The sequence below is a fragment of the Hypanus sabinus genome, chromosome 30 (assembly GCF_030144855.1).
Source record: "Hypanus sabinus isolate sHypSab1 chromosome 30, sHypSab1.hap1, whole genome shotgun sequence".
In the NCBI taxonomy this organism is placed as follows: domain Eukaryota; kingdom Metazoa; phylum Chordata; class Chondrichthyes; order Myliobatiformes; family Dasyatidae; genus Hypanus; species Hypanus sabinus.
The window spans coordinates 31,135,041-31,147,757 of record NC_082735.1 but is presented as its reverse complement, the minus strand read 5'-3'; the positions used below and the strand labels follow the sequence as shown (position 1 = coordinate 31,147,757).

The 12,717-nt window shown below is 41.2% G+C and overlaps 1 long non-coding RNA gene across 1 annotated transcript in view; it reads left to right on the top strand.

Moving 5' to 3' along the window:
• The window catches only part of LOC132383359 (uncharacterized), a 247,973-nt gene that overhangs the window by 198,687 nt on the left and 36,569 nt on the right, over positions 1-12,717 (top strand). Inside the window, exon 5 of the long non-coding RNA XR_009508641.1 lies at positions 4,442-4,548. This is a non-coding gene — a long non-coding RNA (uncharacterized LOC132383359). The remainder of the gene's footprint in view (positions 1-4,441; positions 4,549-12,717) is intronic.

Sequence of the window (12,717 nt, the reverse complement as noted above, 5' to 3'; positions counted from 1 at the left end):
GTCTTTATTGCCTGTGGGGAAGACCCCCTTCATGCAGTTGTTCTTACTGTTTTCTCTATCTGTGACCATGATTGCTCTTGGCAAGTTTTTCTACAGAAGTGGTTTGCTATTGCCTTCTTCTGGATGGTGGCCTTACAAGATGGGTGACACCAGGCATTATCAGTGCTCTACAGAGATTGTCTGCCTGGTGTCAATGGTCACAAAACCAGAACTTGTGATATGCTCCAGCTGCTCAAAAGGCTACTCACCACCTGCTCTCATGGCTTTTCCTGACCCTGACTGAGGGGCTAAGTAGGTGCTACACCTTGCCCAAGGTGCAGGCTAGCAGAGAGAAGGAGCACCTTACACCTCCTTCGTTAGAGATGTATCCCCACCCCACCACACAAATCATAAATATAAGAGCTAAAGCATAATGTATTTACAAGTATGTCCCTTACAGCCATTCTTCCCTCTGGTATCCTGCCACAACGTCCTGCTCCAACCCTTGCCAGACCAAACAATATGTCTTTGTAGTTGACTGAGGGCTAGATCTGGAGCATTCAAAACTAGTGTTCCAGAAATATACAAGTCCAGTTACGGCCTGCTGAAGGCTATTTTAAGGATGAGAAAACAATTTTGGTTGAGTTTAGAGACAGAATAGGATGCACACCAGCTCTGGTAGGGTTTGCAGGCAATTACTTCCTGCAAAACTAAACTTTACATCATGAATAGCAGTGATGCTTCACTCTCAGATGAGCTCAATGTCTTTTATGCAAGCTTTGAAAAGGAGAATAAAACTACACCCATGTGAATCCCACAGCGTCTAGTAATGCTGTGATCTCTGTCTGAGAGGCTGACGTCAGAATATCTTTAAAGTGGGTGAACCCTTGTAAGGTGTCAGGCCCTGATGGTGTACCTGGTAGGGCACCGAAAACCTGTGTCAACCAACTGGTAGGAGTGTTTGAGGGCATCTTCAGTTTTTCACTGTTGCAGTTGGAGGTTTCCATTTGCTTCAAAAGGATGACAATCATACTGGTGCCCAAGAAGAGCAGGGTGAGATGCCTCAACAACTATTGCCCAGTGGTATTCATAGTGACTGTGATGATGTGCTTTGAGAGGTTGGTTAAGGATAGAACCAATACCTGCCTTAGCAAGGACCTGATCCCATTGCAGTTTGCCTTTACCCTCAACAGGTCTTCAGCAGATGCAGTCTCACTGGCTCTCCCGTTGGCCTTGGATCACTTGGACAATAATAATATCTACATCAGGCTGCTGTTTATTGACTACAGTTCAGCGTTCAGTACAATCGCACCCTCAGTTCTAATCAACAAGCTCCAGAACCTGAACCTCCCTTTGTAACTGGATCCTCAACTTCCTCACTGGGAGCCTCAGCCTGTGTCAACTGGAAATTACATCTTTACCTCGCTGACAATCAACACTGGTGCACCTCAAGGATGTGTGCTTAGCCCACTGCTCCACTTCCTCTAAACGCACAACTGTGTGGCTAGGCACAGCTCAAACACCATCAATAAACTTGCCAATGACACAAGTATTGTTGGGAGAATTTCAGATGGTGATGAGAAGGCAGACAGGAGTGAGATAGACCAGATAGTTGAGTGGTGTCACAGCAACAACCTTTCACTCAACGTTAGTGATACCAAGGAATTGATTTTGGACTTCAAGAAGGGGAAGTTGAAGGAACACAAACCAATCCTCATAGAGGGATCAGAAGTGGAAAGGCTGACCAATTTCAAGTTCTTGAGTATCAACATCTCTGAGGATCTATCCTGGGCCCAACATATTGATGCAATTACAGTGAAAGCACAACAGCGGCTATGTTTCATTAGGAGTTTGAGGAGATTTGGTATGTCACCAAAGACCATTGCAAATTTCTACAAATGTACCGTGGAGAGCATTCTAACAGGTTGCATCACCATCTGGTATGGAGGGGCCACTGCACAAGATTGGAAAAAGCTACAGGAAGTTGTAAACTCAGTCAGCTTCATCATGGGGACTAACCTCTCTAGCATCTAGGACATCTTCAAGGAGAGATGCCTCAAAACATCGGCATCCATCATTAAGGATCCCCAACACCTGGGACGTTCTCTCTTCTCATTGCTACCATCAAGGAGGGAGTATGGGCACACACTTAATGTTTCAGGAACAGGTTGGTCCCCTCTGCCATCAGATTTCTGAATGCCCGATGAACCCATGAACACTACGTCACCATTTGTTTCTCTGTTTTTGCATTACTTTTTAAATTTAATGCTTTTTAAAATATATTATTGTAATTTATAGTTTTTATGATTATATATTGTAATGTACTGCTGCCTCAAAGCAATAAATTTCACGACATATGCCGGTGATAATAAACCTGATATTGATTCTGGTTGAAACATCCTCCTCCTTCCCTCAACCCAAATTCTTGAACAAATAATTTTGCTTTTCTATGTCCCCTCCCTCCCTTGATGAAGACCTTAGTTCCAAGCCACTCTCTGGCCATTTGTTTGATAACAGTCCACAGGTTCCTGGATTCCCAGCAACCCAGTAATCTACTCCCAAGTGCTTGGCCCCAGGATGATGAAGGTTCTACCCAATCTTACCCTACAGCATAAACTTTCTCTTCCTCAGTCAGTTGATTCACTGACCAGCACACCGACCCCGGAGCCAGCCTTGCGCCCAAGTACTTTTCACTGAACTTCAGAAATTAGTAGAAAGGGCCAGAGTAGAAACAAATATTATTCCTCTGTTCCATTCACTGTCTCACACTACGAAAAAAAGTGTGGTCTAAAAATGCAAAGCCTAGGAAGACACAAGAGTCTCCAGATACTGGAATCTGGAGCAACAAGCAAAAGGTCGGAGGAAACAATTGTGGATGGAAATGGGCACTCAATGTTTCATGTGGTCTGAAGAGTCTCAACCCAGAACATCATCTGTCCATTTTTTCCAATTTCTAAGCCTAGATTTTATTTTTCAAATATGAAATTACACAATGTGAGTTTGACTTCATCAGAAATATAACCCTACAAGTAGGTGGTGGCAAAACAGATTTAGTTTTAAACCCACAGACCAAGCCCTGGAGAGGTGAAATCATGGTGAAATAACTCAAGGATCTTAAGTGATATATCTTGGATTTTTGTTGTATCTAGATTGTTTGGGTGAAATTTTGAGCCACTACATAATTGGCTATCTCAGATGTTTTTGGTTAACATTGGCTCTATTCCCAAACTCCAGACAATGGATAGAATTGATAATGCAAAAATTCTGCTTTGAAAGAGCATAAAATCATCCTGTTATTTGCCAACAAAGCAGTAAACATGAAATACTGAGACATGAAGTGCCATACCTGACCCTATACTTCCTCCCTTACTATCATTCAGGGCCCTGAACAAACCTTCCAGGTGAGGTGACACTTCATCTGGAGACTTTTGGGGTTATCTACTGTACCTGGTGCCCCTGGTGCAGCCTCCTGTATATAGGCGAGACCCGATATAGATTAGGAGACCGCTTCATAGAGTACCTATGCTCTGTCTGCATAGAAAAACAAGGTCTTCCAGTGATTTCAATTTCAATTCTACTTCTCAGTCCCATTCCAACATGTCATTCCATGGCCTCCTCTGCTGCTACGATGAGGCCACACTCAGGTTGCAGGAGCAACACCTTATATTCCATTTGAGGAGCTTCCAACCTGATGGCATGAACATCAATTTCTCAAACTTCCGGTAGTTGCCCCTTCCTCTCCTTCACCATCTCCCAATCCCTTTTGCCTCTCTCACCATATCCCCTCACCTGCCCATCACCTCCTTCTGGTGCTCCTCTTCCTTCCCTTTCTGCAATGCCCTTCTGTTTCCTTTTTTTCCAGCCCTTTATCTTTCTCACCAATCGACTTCCCAGCTCATTTCTTCACTCCTCCTCACTCTCCTAGTTTCACCTATCACCTACTACCTTGTACTACTTCATCTTCTCCCCGCTCATTCGTACTCTGACTTCTCATCTCATTTTTCCAAAAATGGGTCTAGGCTCGAACCATCAACTCTTTACTCTTTTCCATAGATGCTGCCTGGCCTTCAGAGTTCCTCCAGCATTTTGTGTATACTCCTTGATTGTTTCAATAACTCATAATGGGTTATATGTCATACATGTGCGTCACGCTTAAAGTAAAAGTGAAATTAACACACACAAGTTATGCCGGCTCCGTGTTTTTCTTTTAATTAGTTTAATGTTTTGCCATTATAAAACATAACATAACAGGAAAGTTCTGAAGAATATTCAGGAATAGAAGAACTTCAGTGTGTACATGCATCTATTCTTGAATCTGGTAGGGTATATTTAGAGAGTGGTTAATAAATTCTAGGAATTAGAGATTCATATACCGCTGCAAGTAAATTATGTTTGACTTGTTTAAAGCAATGGTTGAGCCACAGTTGAAATATTGCATATATTTCTGTTTACCTAAATTTAGGAAGAATGTGAAAGCCCCAGAGAGGATACAGAAAACATTTACTACAACTAATCTGTGGTTGCGGGATTTCAACAAGATGGTTAAAGAAGAGAAGTTCAAAGTTGAAAGTAAGTATGTTATCAAAGTACATATATGTCACCATATACAACCCTGAGATTCGTTTTTGCGTAAATCCACAATAGAATAATAACCATAATAGAGTCAATGAAAGACCACTGCAACTTGGGCGTTCAACCAGTGTGAAAAATTTCAAAGTGCAAAGTAAATTTTATTATCAAAGTACATATATGTTACCATATATTTCCCGTGGGCATACTCAGCAAACCTATAGATTAGTAATTAAAACAGGGTCAATGAAAGATCAACCAGAGTGCAGAAATCCACCAACTGTGTAAATGCAAATATAAATAAGTAGCAATAAATAACAAGAACATGAGATAGAAAGTCCTTAAATTGAGACCACTGGTTGTGGGAACATCTCAATGGATGGGCAAGTGAGTGTAGTTTTCCCCTTTTGTTCAGGAGTCTGATGGTTGAGTGTTAGTAACTCTTTCTGAACCTGCTAGCGCGAGTCCTAAGGCTCTTGTACCTTCTACCTGATGTCAACAGTGAGAAGAGAACATGGCCTGGGTGGTGTGGATCTCTGATGATGGATGCTGATTTCCTACGACAGTGTTTGATGTTGATGTGCTCAGTGGTTGTGAGGGCTTTACCTGTGATGGTCTGGGTCAAATCCACTAACTATTGTAGGATTTTCCGTTCAAAGGCATTGGTGTTTCCATACCAGGTAATGATACCAGGCAGTCAATGCAGTCTCCACTACACATCTGTAGATGTTTGTCAAAGTTTTAGACGTCATGCCGGATGTCCGCAACAAAACATTGTAAATACAAAGTGGAAGAGATAATAGTGATAGATAAATAAGCAATAAATATTGAGAGCATGATATAAAGAGTCCATAGGTTGTGGGAACATTTTAATGACAGGGCAAGTGAAGTTGAGTGAAATTATTCTCTTTGGTTCAAGAGCCTGATGGTTGATGGTTAATAACTATTCCTGAACCCAGTGGTGTGAGTCCTGCGGCTCCTGTACCTTCTTCCTGATGGCAGCAGTGAGAAGAGATCATCAGCAGGGTGGTGGGGCTCCCCGATGATGGATGCTGTAAATGTTTTTAAAGAAGCAAAGAGGTCTGAAAGGAGATTTGGTGGAGATGTACGAGATCATGTCAGGATGAGATAGGATGACACAGAGCTATTGTCATTGACAAATGGTTAAAGAATAAGGGAACACTTATTTAAAATAAATTGAACAAAAGCGTAGTTTTGGTCTGGATCTCAGTATATATAGGAATGCTGGAAACAGGATCAATCAAGGTTTTAAAAAGTGGAATTAAACAATTGAAAGAAAATCTGCAAAGGCTAAGGGGAAAAACTATGTTAAACCTTTCTGATAGGGGCTAGCATACACTCAATGGGCTGAACAAGATCCATAGAAAAGTACAGTAGAGAAATGGGCCCTTTGGCCAATCTAGTCAGTGCTGGCACCATTTAGACTGTCTGCTCCCATTGATCTGCACCGGGACCATAGTCCTCCGTTATCCCTATCCAAACTTATCTTAAACGCCGAGATCAAGATCACATGCACCACTTGCACTGGCAGCTCCTTCCACACTCTCATGACCCTCTGAGTGAAGAGGTTTCCCTCATGTTTCTCTTAAATTTTCACCTTTCACACTTAACCCCTGACTGCAGATTGTAGTCCAGCCCGACTGCAGTAGAAAAAGTCTGCTAGCATTTGCTCTATCTTCACCCCTCATAATTATGTATACCGCTATCAAATTTCCTTTCAGGCTTACATGCTGCAACAATTCTGTAATTCTAATTTATGAATGATTTACATTTTGAATTTATCAGCATTGTTCTGGCTATGGTAGTGCTTAACATTGGCAAATGTTGCTCAAAGGGAAATGTTTAATTGCCTGCTGCTGATAATCTCTCACTTTATACCACTAGTCATTGGGCACAATAGATAATGACAGCCATGGGAAGGCAGGTTATGAAAGCCTCATTTTAATAAAATATGTATTTTGTGCTGTTATGGTTCTGAGCAATGATATAAATCTGGAGGTATGTGTAATGTCAGCATGACCAACAGCGAGATTATGCCGGCCTTCAGACAAAGAATAAAAACTAAAGTCATTGTTCGTTTCTCCAACACTATATCAGCCTCTATCGTATTACTCATAGCCAGTCAATAAAAGGGTTTGCCAAATGCCACGCTCTGTCATGCCACTTTTAAATATATTTCAAAGAATACTCCATTATAAGACATATTTTGAAAAAAAAACATAGTATTTCCTCATGCAGATTTCAAGGCTGCAGCACAGATATGGGACACGAGAACTTTAATCATTTAACTCCTTCATTAATCAGTCGTCACCATGAAGTGTGCTGACACAATGTTCTGTTCATTCTGGAACCAATTCTTACTGTTGCTTCTGTAAGTTAACAGATAAAATGGGGCCACTGACATTCTGCTCTTAAGTTCCTTCATAAGATAATGATGCTTGGATAAACTGGTTTGTTGCAACACTTCAGCACAAAAGTAATCCCTTATTAGTGGATAGTTAAGTATTGAATCCAACTGTGTCACTTGTAGGCTCATGCCTTATAGGGGCGATGCAGTCTTTTCTGCCATGTGAAGCTGCTTTTCAGAGCACAACTTGTGAAGGAACTGATCTGAGTCTTTAGTGGCAGTCTTCACGAAAAGCTATGTGGACACTCCCTCAGAATAGAGGGGTGACCATTTAGAATGGAGATGAGGTGGAATTTCTTTGGCCAGAGAGCGGTGAATCTGAGCAATTCATTGCCACAGGCGGCTACTGAGGTCAAGTCATTGGGTATATATAAGGCAGAGTTTGATAGATTCTTGATTAGTCAGGGCATGAAGGGATATGGGGAGAAGGCAGGAGATTGGGGCTGAGAGAGAAAGGGATTAACCATGATGAAATGGTGGAGAAGACTCAATGGGTCTTATGATCTTATAAATAGAACATGTTCTTTCCAAGATTTTGCAAGCCAAAAAGTTTTATACCTTTGTTGTCTTGATATAAAACCATAATTATCATCATCATTATGTGCCACAGGTGATTATAGTCTAAACCCATGACCATGATTGTTCTTGGCAAGTTTTTCAACAGAAGTGGTTTGCCATTGCCTTCTTCTGGGCAGTGTCTTTATGCAATGGGTGACCCCAGCCATTATCAATACTCTTCAGAGATTGTCTGCCTGGTGTCAGTGGTCACATAACCAGGCCTTGTGATCTGCACCAGCTGCTCGTACGACCATCCACCACCTGCTCTCTTGGCTTCACGTGATCCTGATTGGTGACTTAAGCAGGTGCTACACCTTGCCTGAGGGTGACCTGCAGGCTAGCAGAGGGAAGGGGCACCTTATACCTCCTTTGGTAGAGATGTATCTCCATCCTGCCACTCACAGAAAGCTGTCAGCATAGAATAGTATAGGGAAATGGGTACTCCTCTGATGATGTCATGGCAATGCAGTAGTTAACATAATGCCTTAAAGTTCCAGCAACCGGGGTTCTATTCTCACCGGTGTCTGTAAGGAGTTTGTATGCACTCCTTCTGACTGCTTGTGTTTCCTTCGGGTGCTCTGGTTTCCTCTCACAGTCCAAAGACGTGCTGGGTGGTAGGTTAATTGGTCATTGTATATTGTCCTGTGATTAGGGTAGGATTTCTGGGTGATGAAGCTCAAAGTGCAGAAGAATCTGTTCTGCACTGTATCTCAATAAATAGGTAGACACTTAAATAAATAGATAGATAAATAACTAAATAAACCCGTCAAGTTATTGCTGGCTCTCAAAACAAACTCATCAGTCCTGTTTCCCTACATAGAATCACTGAAAAGTAAAGCACAGAAACAGGCCATTCAGCCCATCTAGTCCATGGCAAAAGATTTATACTGTCTACTCCCATTGATCTGTACCGGGATCATAGCCCTCCCTACTCCTACCATCCATGTACCTATCCAAGCTTCTCTTAAACATTGAAATCGAGCTTGTGTGCACCCTTGCGCTGGCAGCTCATTCCACACTCTCATGACTCTCAGAGTGAGGAGGTTTCCCCTCATGTTCCCTTAAACTTCTCACCTTTCACTCTTAACACATGACCTCTAGTTGAAGTCCCACCTAACCTCAGTGGAAAAAGCCTGCTTGCTTTTACCCTATCTATACCCCTCATAATTTTGTATACCTCTATCAAATCTCCCCTTAATCGTCTACATTCTGAGGAATAAATCCTCAACTTATTCACTCTTTCCTTATAGTTCAGGTTCTCAAACCTGGCAACATCTTTGTAAATTTTTCCGTACTCTTTCAACTTTACTTACTCTCTTGTTGACAAGGCACTATCAGCAATATGTCAACTTTGTCCTCATTGCTCAATGAGTGTTTCACAGAGCAGCCTTTTCTCATATTTTATATGTTTTCATATCTTCTTCCAACATAGGAGACCATAAGACATTGGAGCAGAATTAGACCATTCAGTCCATCGAGTCTCCTCTACCATATAATCATGGCTGATTTATTTTTTCTCTCAATCCTATTCTCCTGATTTCTCCTATAAATCCCTATTAGTAAATCACAAACCTATCAACCTCCACTCTATATACACTCAATGACTTGACCTCTACAGCTTCTGTGGCAATGAATTCCACAGATTCAACAGCCTCTGGCTAAAGAAATTCCTTCTTGTCTCTATTCTAAAGAGTCGTCCATGTATTCTGAGACTGTTCCCTTTGGTCCTAAACTCTCCCACTGTTGTAAACATTTTCTGCGCTCCTGCTCTTTCTAGGCCTTTCAATATTTGGTAAGTTTCATTGAGTTCTCCCTTCATTCTTCTAAATTCCAGTGACTACTGACCCTGAATACTCAAACCATTCAATCCATCAAGTTTATCCTAGCTCACACCAGTCCTCATAGAGGGATCAGAAATGGAAAGAGTGAGCAATTTCAAGTTTCTGGGTGTTAATATCTCTGAGGATCTAACCTGGTCCCGACATAGCGATGTAGCTATAAAGAAGGCAAGACAGTGGCTATATTTCATTAGGAGCTCAAGAAGATTTGGTTTGTCACCTAAAACACTTGCAAATTTCTACAGACATAGAATGGAGAACATTCTGACTGTCTGCATCACTGTCTGGTGTGGGGGGAGGGGGCTACTGCACAGGATTGAATTAATCTGCAAATCTCCATCATTGGCACTATCCTCCATAGTATCCAAAACACCTTCAAGAAGCAGTGCCTCATAAAGGTGACATTCATCATTCAGGGCCTCCATCACTCTGGACAGGACCTGTTCTCATTGCTACCATCAGGGCAGAGGTACAGGACCCTGAAGGCACACACTCAATGATTAGGAGCAGCTTCTTCCCCTCTGCCATCCGATTTCTGAATGGACATTGAACCCATAAACATTACCTCACTATTATTTTTTAAATTTCTGTTTTTGCACTACATATTTACTATTTAAAACTGTGAATTAAAGTAAGAATATACATACATATTCTTACTGTAATTCACAGTTTTTCTATATTATCATGTATTGTATTGTACAGCTGCTGGAAAGTTAATAAATTTCACGACATATGCCGGCAATATTAAACCCTATTCTGAAGATTTCCCATCAGTGCTATTGTCTCTACTGCCATGTCTGACATGGTCAGTGACTCTCCCAGATTCTTGTGCCTTTCACCTGCGTAAGGGTGATTTAATTTTACCAATTAACCCAGCCGTTTATCTTTGGAATGTGGCTGGAAACTCTGGAACACGACTGGAAATCTATGTGGTTACAAAGAGAAGGAGCACCTCAGGTCCGTAAGGAGACGGCAGTACAGCTGCTGTACCGCTGTGGCAGCCTTTAAATGTCCGAATCACCGGAATACGTCCGCCACTGTCTCCTTTACCACTGGATGCTATAAAGATTCCTGACTAAGGCAGATTAAAAAGCCAAAGCTGTAGATGAAGACAGTAATAAAATAATTATAAAGTATTGCAAAGCACATTTCTTTATACATTCCTAAAACATTAATCGAGTGCTCCTGTTTCTTGACTGGGATCCATAATGTTGAAATCAAGTATGGTTTATTTACATAATTCAATGCAGCTTGTGAATGGTACTCCCGCTGATAGGTTAATTGGCCACTGTAAATTGCCCAACATACAATCTGAGGCAAGTTGATGGGAACATAGAATAAAAATAGGCTTCATGTTGGATTCGTGTTAATGGGTGCTTATTTGCTTGTATGAATTTGGTGGGCTGAAGGGTCTGTTTCTGTGCTTATATCATTATTGCTGAGGCTTATCTTTTGTGTTTGTATGTTCTGAGTGTCTTGCAGCTCCTAGCTCTGAGTGATCGTCTTCTGAGATGATTAATTTGCTGGGCATCTTAAGAATTTCATTGTCAGCTTGCTGGGCTTCTGGTGGTCCCTGGCTCCCCTGTGGTGGTGTGGATCAGAGTTGGACGTTTATGGTTGAGTGGTCTTGTAGGCTTTCATCTTCCTTTGTGGCTTTATCTGGTGGCCTCATCTGGATGTGTTGTCAGCTTTAGGAGACTGTGGTCTTTTTGAAGAATGCCTTTGGAGCACCATACATGCTTTGCATTCGCACTACTCATTCACTGATTAGTTTGAGATCTGCTCCAGAGTATTGACTGTAACAGCTTCTAAGTATATTGAAGTTGATTTAAAAAAACCTTTTAAATTAATGGATAACAGAATACAGTGAACATCTGAGGTAATATCTCCACTCTGCCTATTCACTACAAGGGATTCAATACGTTGATTTTATGGATTTATTTATTGAGATACAGCGTGGAATTAGCCCTTCTGGCTCTTTGAGCCATGCCCCAATTTAATCGTAGCCTAATCACAAAACAATTTACAATGACCAATTAACCAACCAACCAGTACGGCTTTGGACTCTGGGAGGAAACCAAAGCACCTGGAAGAATCCTATGTGGTCACAGGAGAATATACAAACTCCTTACAGACATTAGCGGGAATTGAACCCCTTGTTGATGATACTGTAAAGTGCTGTGCTAACCACTACAGCGCCACCTATATATTCTATAGATTCAATAGAATGCTGATTGATCTGTCAATGTACATTATATTTGATGTGTTACCTCTGACAATGGGAACTACAATTGAATTGTACCATCACAAGATATTCTGAAAGGACTGAAATCCACTCTGAGGAATTAAGCGTTTATTGGCATCTACTTTTGTCTTTCAATATTTTCTTTTCCTTAAGCGGCCATTAAACCCTGTCACACAAGCAACCCACATAAAATGCTGGAGGAACTCAGCAGGCCAGGCTGCATCTAGGAAAAGTGTACAGTCAACGTTTTGGGATGAAACCCTTCGGCAGGACCCTATGTTTGATGCAAACGTGTAGATGTATTTTCATACTCAGTAAATTAAAAATAAATTTGTAGTTTGACAAATAACAGTATATTAGCGTATCAGCTGAGGCAGGGCCAGTATCCGAAGGCTTAGTTTATTTATCTGGAGGCAAGAGTTCCAATCCCACCAAAGTAGCTGGGAAATTTAATAATTTAATCATTCTGCAGGTTTTTACTTTAGTGCTTGCTAGGGCAATGATTATAGTGAAAATAACATTTTTCTAACAACCTTCCAGGGATTTCTGCCTTCCTTATGGGGGAGGGCAGGAGAATGGAGTTGAGAGGAAAATGCATCAGCCATGATGAAATTGCAAAGCAGACTCAATGGGCTGAGTGGCCTAATTCTGCTCCTAGGTTTTATAGTTTTATGTCTTGAGATCTGCTGATGAAGTCAAGAACCAGCTGCCTCATTTCCCATTAGAAATCAAAACAGAAAATACTGGAATAGAAATAATGCCATTCAAAGAATAAACATGAAATTGTATAAATAATGTAGCTACTGAAAGTTGAAATAGAAAACAAAAATATTAGAAATACTCTGGTGGCCTGACAGCATCTGGAGAGATAAAAGGCGAGCTGATGAGGCTGCACTTGGAGTACTGTGTACGGTTTTGGTCGTACTGTTATTGGAAATACATCATTAAGCTAGATCGAGTAAAAAGAAGATTTACGAGAATGTTGCTAGGATTCAAGTGCCTGAATTATTAAGCTAGGATGTCATTCCTTCAAATTTAGGAGACCGAGGGGTGAATTTGTAGAGATGTATAAAATCATGGGGCAGAAATAGGGTGAATGC